This window comes from Myotis davidii, unplaced genomic scaffold (assembly GCF_000327345.1).
Source record: "Myotis davidii unplaced genomic scaffold, ASM32734v1 scaffold96, whole genome shotgun sequence".
Classification (NCBI taxonomy): domain Eukaryota; kingdom Metazoa; phylum Chordata; class Mammalia; order Chiroptera; family Vespertilionidae; genus Myotis; species Myotis davidii.
The window spans coordinates 5,795,662-5,807,282 of record NW_006289416.1 but is presented as its reverse complement, the minus strand read 5'-3'; the positions used below and the strand labels follow the sequence as shown (position 1 = coordinate 5,807,282).

Here is an 11,621-nt window from a genome sequence, read left to right as displayed (position 1 = left end):
TTTCCTCCTGGCAACAAGGACGCAGGCAAGGACCTGATTTGGCCATCAGATGAGAATCAGGAACAAGTAGCAGAAAGAAGGGGACAGGGACAATTCTTCTAGCAACAGCATGATACCAACATCTGGATTCCAGAGACAATAGAGTAGCTGGATCCTCCTTCTAGCACATTTTCTGAAATCAATTAGCCAGCCTTCTTAGCAATTCTTCGAGCTACTCAAATCCTGTCATAAAAGTTCTTCTGTACCTAAATTGATTAGAATAAATTCCTGTTCTTCACAGATAAGAACACTGGCTGATACAGTAGATATTAAAATTCTTGTATTATAAATTAGGAATTTGAGATTCAGAATGGTAAAGTGATTTGCCCAAGATCACACAGCTCATGCCTGTCTGATTATAAAGCTTTTGCTCTTAACAACATTAATCATTAAATGTTCAATATGAGAACTGAATTATAAAAGGCTTTCTCTCTTGTGAATACTTCATACAAGGCCTGGGAAGGGAGAGGTTAATCCCATGGGAAGGCAGGATTTATGGGGGAAGGTAGGGCAAGCCTTTTGAAGACATTGTGTTTGAGCTACATCTTAAACAATGAGTGGGGGTTAGTCATGCTGGCAAGAAGGAGGAGAAGATCTTTCCAGACAGACATCAGAAAGACCTGAAGCCAAAGCATGGAACCATGAAATTTCAAGCGCTCAAATTTAGTGACTTAAAACAACATCTATTATCTTAGTGTCTGTGGAGCAGCAATCTGGGCACAGCATAGCTGGGTCCTCTCCTTCAGGGTCTCTCACAAGGTGGCAATCAAGGTGCTGGCCAGGGTTCATCTTAAAGTTCAAATGAGAGGTTCCATTTCCAAGATCACATGGTTGTTGGCAAGTTTCACTCTCTGAGGGTTGGTTGTTAGACTGAAGGCCTTAGTTACTAGCTGGCTGTTGGCTGGAAGCTGCTTTTAGTTCCCTGCCAAGTGGTCCTCTCCATTTGCCTTATTGAAACATGCAAACCAGGAAGACAATAGTCTGGTAGCAAGACAGAAATGCTGTCCCATCTCCTTTGTCAATTCTACTATTTAGAAGCAAGTTGCTAGGTCAGCCGCACTCAAAATGAGGGGATTCCCAAAGGACAGGACTGCCAAAAAGTAGGAATCCTTGGGGACCCTCTGAAAGTCTGCCTCCTACAGAGCACTTGAGGAACTGCAAATTGACCTGTACTACATGGTGGTGCTACAGCAGGAGGCTGGAGGCAGGCAGGTAAACACCAGGAGGGCCGTCATAAACCATGCCAAAGAACCACTGTAATGCCTTGTAAGAGGTGGGGTTCTTTCTTTCCTTTAAACCTACCTTTTGGGTTGGTTTTTGTTTCTCAAAAGCACTTCAGTTCCATTAGTTCCCTAAATTTCTATCTTACACTCCCCACACCAAGTTTCCATCCTCCAAAAGGTACTTGCCCATCCAGCACTTGGACACACATACGGTAAGATAGACTTGAGCAGATGCAACTAAAATCATTTAAACTCTCCTAACCCCAAACTGGTAACACCTCCAGTCCATCACTGAGACTTAGGCAGAATATTGGTTTTGGTTGTCCAAAAAACTAGAATGGATGGGGAAGGGGAGAGAGTAGGTCAGGAAAGGACTGCAATGCCTCCTTGGGGACCCAGCCCTTCCCACCCACCTCTGGGTTATTCCCTAATCATGGTGCTGCCACCAGGCTTCAGTGGTTCCAAATCCGTCATGGACTCCACTGTTCCAGATGAGGTCCCAGAAAAGCCAAAACTTCCCAAACTGCAACCAACTTTCCCTGAGCAAATGGCCTAATGCCAGGATCCCTCGTTGCGGCAAACGTCACCTGATTATGGTTGTCACAATGATGACTGCTCTTTCTTTTCATCTAGGTTGAAAAATGTCCACCGTTCTGGCTTCTGCAGATTTTTACTGGCTTCTTTACCTTGATCACTTTCCCTGCACGTGTAAGAGTGTGTCCTTGCCAAAGCTCATTTCTCTGTGCTTAATAAAGCGTTTTATGGGCTACTTTGTTGGCAGGAAGCCCCCGTCCTCCATCCTTTGATCTGCAGACTCTGCGTGTACAGAGCTAGCACTGAGTAAGCGTTACCCTTCCAAATACCACTAGTCATGTCCAATATATAACCTCTGAGGTTCCACTGGGAAGCCCTGGGGACTCCTTGCCTATGATCCTCAGATCCCTTTGGCCTTGATTCTTGCCCCAAACATTATTAATCTCCCAGGAAAAGGAATAAAGGCTGTGATAATTCATGGATTTTGATAATTCACCCGTTACTGCGCATCCATTTGGAGGATGGCCGCCTTTTAAAAATGGCTCGTGACAACATTCCAGATGCAATAGCTTTGATCTCTCAGCCAGAAGACATCTGTTTGCCTGTTATGACATTTTTACCTTCTAGATTCAGGCCAAAATTGTCCCCCTGCTCCCCGAGCACGTCTCCCGGCTGGAGTATCTTTCCTCCTCTTCGCTCCCTTGGCTTCGTGTTATCACCTTCTATTTCCAACACTTTTTCCTCATCCCCCCATGTAGTATTTTACCGCGACCAAGAGAAGTTCTGCAGCTGACAGGAGATTGTGTTATCTTTGAAGTGTGCTGGCTCTAAGCGAGTCTCTGGCTGGAGAAACAACTTACTGGACCTACTTAGAAGTCTCCTTTCCACTTGTGTTTCCTTCTTTGTGTTTATTCCGGGAGGAGAATGTCAGTGATCAGGAGGGAAAGTACCAGATGTCAGTTTTCTCAGTGAATCAGCTGAGGACGCAAAAAAGCAACGATTTTGAACAAAATCCCTTTTCCCCCTAACTACCATTTCCGTACCTTATCCCCTCTTCCTCATGGTCCCTGGCATTAGCTCTGCTTGGAAGAGGTGACGTTTCAATCAGGTGTTATCCACTAGCAAAGAAAGCCTGACCAGAATCTCCCCACAAAGAAGCATTTCCTCTGGGCCCCTGCTCCCTTTGCAAAATTACAGACACAGGCCCAGGTCTCAGTGGGTTACAAGGAGATTTGTTTAACCGCTTTGTAATTGTTATTTGCATGCAGAAGGCCTTGGAACAAAAGCCCCTGCTTGCGTAAAAATACCAGGAGATTAAGCCTTTGTTTGGGTCCCTTCTAAAAAGAAGTGTGATCTTACAAATAGCAAGGACACCTGAGAGCCAAATGAGCTATCAAATGACCTAATAGATCTGCTAAGAAACTGAATCTGGCACTCGGCCTCCATTCACGCAGTACTCTGGTCAGTTATGCTTCATGATCAGCTCCCCCACCCCCTCTATTCTCCACAAGTTATGCCTCTGTCTCCAGTAAGTGGGTTTGCAGCCATATCTACTGATGAGGCCAGGGAAGAGGACAAGGGCGCGAAACCACTGGAGGAGGGAGTCAGCTGGTGCATGGTTCCTGGCACAGACAAGGGCCCGGGAAATGTTACTCAATGAGTCTTTCTGACTACTGAGACCAGGACCCACCAGTTACCAAGCCAGGACGAAGATACTGGAGTCAAGGTCAAAGAAACAGCCAGACCACATAGGTCCTTGTGGGCACACATCTGGAAAGCACATTTATTTTTCAAAGACAAAATAATAAAGACAAAATTCAAGAGGGTTGTTTGGGTTGTTATATATAAGGAAGGGAGAAGGGAGGAGGGATGAGAATATAGGTTGCTGTGAATTGCTGTCAATAGTTCTGGGGTTCATTGGTGGCTTTATGGGAATAAATAAGCAACAAAGCTGTGTGTGAACTGAAGACAGCATGACATGAGCCAAGAATGATCACTAATGTGATTCTGTGCACTGGAGAGATGTAATATAAAGTAATTCTCCAGGGGCTAGAATTTTTATTATTTTGAAATAATTGTCTATGTTGCTTATACTTAAAGAAAAGTTAATACCCAATGAACTGAGAAATTCTCTCCAAAGGTTTTGGTGGATATCCTACCCCGCCCCCCCCCCAAATGTGGGAGGTATGACTGCTGTTTCAAGTCCCTCCCTCGTGACATACTGAGCAGCACATGGCTCACTATGTCTGGACCACAGGGTCCGATTCAGGAGAGACTGGCCCTGATGGTGCTGGGCAGAGAGCACAGGACAGTCCTAATGCTGACCAGATGCCTTGGCAACTCTGGTACTTGGAGATAGAGCTCAGTGTAGGGAGTCGGATAGACCCAAGTTCAAGTCCCACGTCTGCTGCCACTGAGGCAAATGCCTTAGCTTGCCTGAGCCTCAGCTTCTCAAATGTCAACTGGAGTATATTAGTTCTCTAGGGCTCTCATAACAAAAGACCACAAACTGAGTGCCTTAAGGTAACTGAAATCTATCCTCTCCTCCTTCTGAAGGTTAAAAATTCTGGAGGCTGGAAGGTGGTGGTCAGCAGGGCGATGTTCCCTCTGCAGCCTCTGGGGAAAGAACATCCCTGCCTCTTGGAGTTTCTGGTGGCTGCCGACATTCCTCGGTGTTCTTTGGCTTGTAACTGTATCATTCCAATCTCTGCCTCTGTCTCACCTGGCCTTCTCCCTGTGTCTCTGTGTCTCCTCGTGGCCTTCTTATAAGAACACCTTCTCATAGGGCCCACCCTGATCCCATTTGACCTCATCCTAACTAATTACAGCTGCAAAGACCCTTTATTCCAAATAAGGTCACATTTTGAGTTTCTAACTAAACAAGAATTTCAGAGGGACACCATTCAATCCAGTACATGGAGATGATATATAACAAAAAGGACCATTATAAGAATTAAATTAAATAATATATATAAAACATCTAGCACAATATAAGTATTCACCATCATCATATCATCATCATCACCCATTATATCTCAGTGAAAGGATCGCATTTCTGAAAACATTCTGTCCTGCTAGCTAAGGTGACCACAGGTGAAACTGTGAAATAGTCATAGGTTCAAATCTGGGCAGGGCAACCTCTGGTAAATTACTATCCCCTCTGAGCTTCAGTTTCTTTATTCTCCACACTGAAAGAGATATATATACAGGGATTGGCAAAAGTAGGTTTACAGTTGTGAGCATGCAAAACACAGTTCATTCTTGTATTATTATTTATTAACTAGAGGCCCGGTGCAAGAAATTAAGGTGGGGGCGGGGGGCGGGTGGAGTCCCTCAGCCTAGCCTGCACCGTCTTGCAATCCAGGACTGCTTGCTCCTAACCGCTCTCCTGCCTGCCTGATCACCCCCTAACCACCTCTGCCTCAGCCCCTGCTGTGGCAGCTTCGTTGGGATGGACAACCTGAATGACGTCCAGAAGGTCGTTCAGCCGTCCAGTCTAATTAGCATATTATGCTTTTATTATTATAGATTATTTTAGTATTTTCCACAAGAAAAACCTGTAAATCTACTTTTCCCCACCACTGTATATATCTCCATCAGTGTGGATATATATAATAATCTCCAATACTTACCATAGATGGCATTTACTATGTTCCAGGCACTAAGAGATTTACAAATATTGTCTCAGTCAATCCTCAGAACAACCCTGTGAGCTAGGTATTATTATCATCATCTTTATTTCACAATCAAGGAAATTGAATCAGCAAGTATTTAAGACAGTTGCCTAAGTCACATAGGAAGTGAGTGATGATGAAACCAAAACTCAAACCCAGGCAGTCTGACTTCAGAACTCCTCCAAGATTAAAAGAGAAGACATAAGAGTCAGATTGGCCCAGAAACACTTCTGGAAGCTGCCCAAGGAGAACCCCAAGTTCAAACTTGTGTTGATTGGTGATGGTGGGACTCTAAAAACTACATTTGTGAAATGTTACCTGATGGATGAATTTACGAAGAAGTATGTAGCTACCTTGGATGTTGAGGTCCATCCTCTTATGCTCCTCACCAACAGAGGACCTATTAACTTCAATATATGGGATACAACTGGTCAGAAGGTTGGTGAGAGATGGCTGTCACATCCAAGCCCATTGTGCCATTAAAATGTTTGATGTAACTTCAAAAGTTACTGACAAGAATGTGCTTAACTGACATAGAGAACCGGTATGAGTGTGTGAAAACATCCCATCATGTTGTATGGCAACAACGTGGATACTAAGGACAGGAAAGTTAAGCAAAATCGATTGTCTTCCACAGAAAGAAGAATCTTCCATATATGACATTCTGCCAAAAAGTAACTGCAACTTTGAAAAGCCCTTCCTCTGGCTTGCTAGAAAACTAACGGGAAACCCCAACATGGAGTTGGTCGCCATGCCTGCTCTTGCCCCATCAGAGGTGGTCCTGGGTCCCGCTTTGGCAGCACAGTGTGAGCACGATCTACAGGTTGCTCAGACCGCCACTTACTCAGATGGGATGACGACCTGTGAGAAAGGGACGCTGGAGCCCAGCACCAGAGGCCTAGCTTTATAGGCGACGGTCCCGTGGTGTCAGTGGTGCATCTGCCGCTTTATTTACAGCCGAGCGGAGCCTTGCCTGATCTTGGGGATGCTGGAGGAGATGAGTGGGCTTTGGAGTGAGTGTGGCAGTTAAAAAGTACCTTCCCTTTGGGGACCTGTGTGTTTACTTGGCTGTTTTGGAATGCAGTCGTTTCCTTATTGAGTTGCAAATGTAAGACTGCTAACAGTCCCATCACAGCACTCAGCACTGAAACCCTGCTTGTCACTGTCATTCCCATTCCTTGTCACTTAGAATCCGAATAAAGTTGTCTTTCAATGATCTAAAGAAATGAAAATAAAAGAGGTGTAGATAAAGCAACCAATGAGTGGTGATGTAGTAACTACGGCTCCTACCCCTTTGCCTGACCTCAGCGTGCCTTTCCCCTTTCCTCTCTCTCAGTTCAGATGCTCGGGTTGTTACCCCTGTTGACATTAAGCTGGAGCCAAGTTTCCATATTTAAATGTTCAGGCTGCTCAAGTTCCACTCAGTTTCCTGGAGTATCTTGCCCTCATTTTTATCTTGTTCTTATTCGCTCAGTGTCCTATGACCGTGGTTGCGGACAGGGTCAGAGAAGGGGAAGGAGTCGCAGCTCTCTCTGGCAACTGGTGAACAGTGGGTGATTCTTTCCTGGGGTGAGGACAGAGTTAAGCAACAGCCTGTAAGACATATCTCAGGGACATCCACCCAGTGGGGCCACCCACGAGACTCAGGAACTGGTATGCTATCCTTGGCACAAAGATCCTTGAGAGATCCATCATGGAGCTCAACCCCCTGAGAATGTGGATCCATGCACAATGCGTTGGGGGTAGAAGAAGCGAGCTACCCCCTGAGCATCCATCCTGGGGCACAGTGGGTTCCCAGCCGAGGGGCCCTGCCCCTCACTACGCTGAGCAGAAGGCATCTACACAGCTCTAGTCCAGTTTTCTGAGACTTGGGATCAACCCCCCAGCTGCTAGTCAGGCTCTACCCTCTGATAAATGATGCAGTAGAAGGAGCAGTAACCCCACCCAGCCCAGTTCCCCTCCTGGCTTTCTGGCTGTCGCCAAAATCCCAGCCCAGACGTGGCAGCTGTCTGTCATTAAGAGCGTGCGTGCTTACCCAGGTCAGGAACTTCACAGGTCCAATGATAATTTAAGCAACTTCTGGACAAATTTGTTCACCCTCCCCAGACCAGCAGCATGAGCACAGCTTTCTCCAGGAGGTAAAGTGAGGGACAGCACTTGGCAAATTGTGACACAAGCTGTCTGCTGCTGCTCCACCCTTCCCCTTTCGGGGTCCCTCCCTCCACCCTCCCAGGGACCTTGTGTCCTTGTGCCATGTGGAGGCAGCCACCCACTTAAACAGCCCTGCCTTCCCTCCTTTCTTCCTCCTAAAACATACCTTTCCTTGCTCCAGACTTGCAAGGGCCCCGCCTCACTTTGGTAACAATGGAAGTTATTAAAGGAACAAATCCCTGCTCACTTGTGGACCAGCTGTTGGGCGGCACCTCCCAGGCGCCATTACACCTTTACCCAGGTCAGACGTATAAAAGCGCAGCTCCTGGAGAATTACCTACTCTTTAGGCAAGTCCGAAATTTGCTGCTGCTTGCCCACGGGCTGCTAAGATGTATGAGGAGTTTACACTTGATGCTGTGAGGTGAGGGGTGTTTCTATGAACTGGTTACTAAACCCATCCAACCCACTAACAGAAAGTAGCAACGTTTTTGTGCTGGGAGACATGAACAAGTGACCTCATCCCACACGTACCTGAGCTCCAGGGTGGGGTGATAGAACTTAGGTCACTCACGCTTCAGGGCTTCCCAGCATGTGTGTGCTCACTGCACACCGCTCCCTGGTTCTGTCTCAGCCTCCCAGCCCAGATGCCCGCTGCCCAGCCCCCTGGAGTCCTCAAGACAGGTCTGATGGCAACAGAGACTCGGAGCTCCCAGGATTGACTGTGCCCTCCAGGAAGCATAAGTTACAACCAATTTCTTTTTCTAGCTGCACTCACTTTGCTTCCCTTTCAATTCTGTCTGAAATGCATGGAAAACCTCAGGCTTTTCTTTGACTAATATCCTCCTCATGCTTGTTGCTCTATACAGTGGTTCTCAACCTTCTGGCCCTTTAAATACAGTTCCTCATGTTGTGACCCAACCATAAAATTATTTTCATTGCTATTTAGTAACTTTAATGTTGCTACTGCTATGAATCATAATGTAAATATCTGATATGCAGGATGGTCTTAGGTGACCCCTGTGAAAGGGCCGTTTGACCGCCAAAGGGGTCACAACCCACAGGTTGAGAACCGCTGCTCTATTATGAATGTCATTAAAAAATATATGCATATCATTTGTCTATTCCAAGTACCTCATATAAATGGAATCTTATATTTGTGTATATATATGTAATATATATGTTACATAATATATACACATTCTACTTATATGAGATAACTGGAATAATCAGATTAATAGAATGGAGATTACCAGGGGTTGGGAAGAAGGAATGGGAAGTTAGTGTTAAATGGTAAGGGTTGCACAACACTGTGAACGTACTTAATGCCCCTGAACTGTATACTTAAAATGGTTAAAATGATAACTGTAATGTTATGCATATTTTACCACCAATATATAAAATTTACATTATATATTCTATACATATATATTATAATATATATTAGCTCAACTCTTATTTAGATATATTCATACAACTAATTTCGGATGGTCTACATTTTACTTTTGATCGCTCCTCTGTCATGTTGTAGCCCTTGGTTGGGGTCTTTTGTCTCCTAACCATTCCGCAGATTTGGGGTTTACACAAGCAAGAGCAGCGCCCGTCCAATCAGAGCCCCACACCCGCTCCTGCACTCCCCACAGCCACCCTCTTCTCCATGCTTTTAAGCAGAAAGCTTTACTCGTTAAAGAAAAAGTCCTTGATTTTCAGTGGTACATTTAATAATTCATAAATCACGAGAGGTTCAAACAGGTTCAAAGTTTAAAAGTTTAAAAGTTTTGCTGGAGCTTTAAAGTTTAAACTGTCAGAGGCTTTGACAAAAAACTTTTCCTGTCTGGAATATTTAAGATTGTTGTGTCATATTATATTCAGGACTCTATTATATCCTCCTCTCCCAAAACGTTTCTCCCAAGAAAATCCTGGCGTAGCAGCACAAGCATTGAACTGGCCTGAGAGAAGGCAGGGGCTGTGACAACCCACATTTTGGGGAAAATCACTTAGCTGGTCATTGTGTAGGGATTTCTCTTTAAAAGAATAAAAATTGTAAAATGAGATCCTGGCAAAAGTGTGTAACGAGGTCTTGGCGGAGGACAGTGCGTTGTGTATAAACTGCTATTTCAAAATCTGGAAGCGGAGAGGCCAAATCTTCCGCTGGCCTCCAGCTGACCTCCAATTTTTCAGGCATAATTACTGTATTTGCATGTGCAATTGAGTGTGGTGTCAGCCACCCACACCAAAGCACTTTTTGCAGTGTTTTGGGACAAGAACAAACACAGTCATTTCCCTTTCAGACTGTGTTTTACCAAGCAAGCAGAGAACATGGAGGTCATCTCTGACATTCTGGCCTTGGACCCTAACGCTGCATATACTATGCCGCACGGCTAATGTCACTCTATTTCCCAGAAACCTACCGTGGCTCCCACTGCGTGGCCCCCACTGGCCTTGCAGGTCAGAACTGAGGACTTAGTCATGAACTTTCAGTGCCATTACGCCTCATATCAGACACTCACTGCAGACAAGCAAGCCCACGCCTCCCCTCCCACCTGCCTTGCTCACTGCTGTCTCCAGCCCTTTCTGTTTGCTGTTCCTCGCAGCATCTGATACTACCCACCACTCCCTTCTTGACTCCACGGTCTTGGCTTGAATTGACTCGTTTCTCCTCTTTCCATGCCCATCTCCTCCACTTGTGTAGGTCTACTTCTCCAGTTCCTTTCCCTCCAGCGTGGGGTGCTCCCCTTCACTCCACAGTATTGCCCCTGGTCCAGCTCCTTTACCTATGGCTTCAGCTCCAACCCTTATCCTAGTGACCTCAACTCTGGGTCTCTGCTTCTCACCTGTCTTCTGGGCCCTAGCACTACCTTCCCATCTCTAAACTAGTTCCCCAAATTAGAGTCCAGCCAACTCAAAAACCATTTATTGATTGCCAGCCCTCTGAAATAAAAATCAGTATGACACACCCTGCAGAGTGGCACACTTGCCTGCAGCCCTCTCGAACTCAGTATTTCATGTCCTTTCTGCCATTGCTCTTTTTGTATTTCCTGTCTAGTCAAATATCTGGTTGTCCAAAGTAGAAATCTCAGATTCACCCTGCATGTCTTCCCCCCTCAACTTTCCCATCTGAATTGAGAGTGAGTCCTGTTGCTTCAATACTAACACCCTCTCTCCCATCCTCTCACTCTTCTGATCCCACCACTACTTCCGTAAGTCAATCTTTCATCATTTCTGGTCCTAACTGCTGTAATTATCTCCTTTCTGGTTGCTCTCCCAACAGTCTTTCCCGCTTCCAGTCTTCATAAGGTCTAACATGGAAACAGTCATGTCACTGCCTGTCCACCACACCATCTCCCAAAACTACAGTCCACACTCCTGGAAAGGAATTCAAGGTCCTTTTCAGTCTGACCCCCATTGACCTTATCAGCTATGTATTCCACCACAACTCACCTCCTCCATTGCTCTTCACTCTTTGCTTTGGCTGGACCAACTTCCTTCTGTTTCCTGATCATGTCGCCTCATTCGTATCTCCATACCTTTGCAAATACAGTTTTTCCTACTTATTCTGTGCCTGGTGAGTCCCCATTCCTCCATGAAATCCAGCTCACTTCCATCATGAAGCTTTCGGGGAGACACGCCCTCTGCCTCACACTCCTAGACTGCTTTGTTTCACACACCAGGCCCATCCATCGGACACGCTGCCCTTACTTGTGAGCCCTTGACTATGTTTATCTTTGATCCCTCAGCACCTAATATACATCTGGCCCTGCAGGTGCCAATTTCTCTTCTGAGTGAATTAAATCTCGTAGCACCAAATGCCACCCTCTGGATAGCTAAGTGCAGTTAGGATGGGAAAGCATAATTCTTAATTCAGATTCCTTGTTCCTCTGTAGCTGCAGCCTGATACATGTTCACTATTCCTCTATGGTAAGTTTGGAGAGAAAATAAAACAGGAAAATGCTTGTGTAGACGAATCCTCTCTCCTCAGCAAACTCACCTCCCTTTCTCTGT

At 45.6% G+C, this 11,621-nt stretch overlaps 1 pseudogene; it reads left to right on the top strand.

The window, feature by feature from the left end:
• The window catches only part of LOC102755079, a 7,206-nt pseudogene extending 826 nt beyond the window's left edge, over positions 1-6,380 (top strand).
• Positions 6,381-11,621: the final 5,241 nt, after the last annotated feature.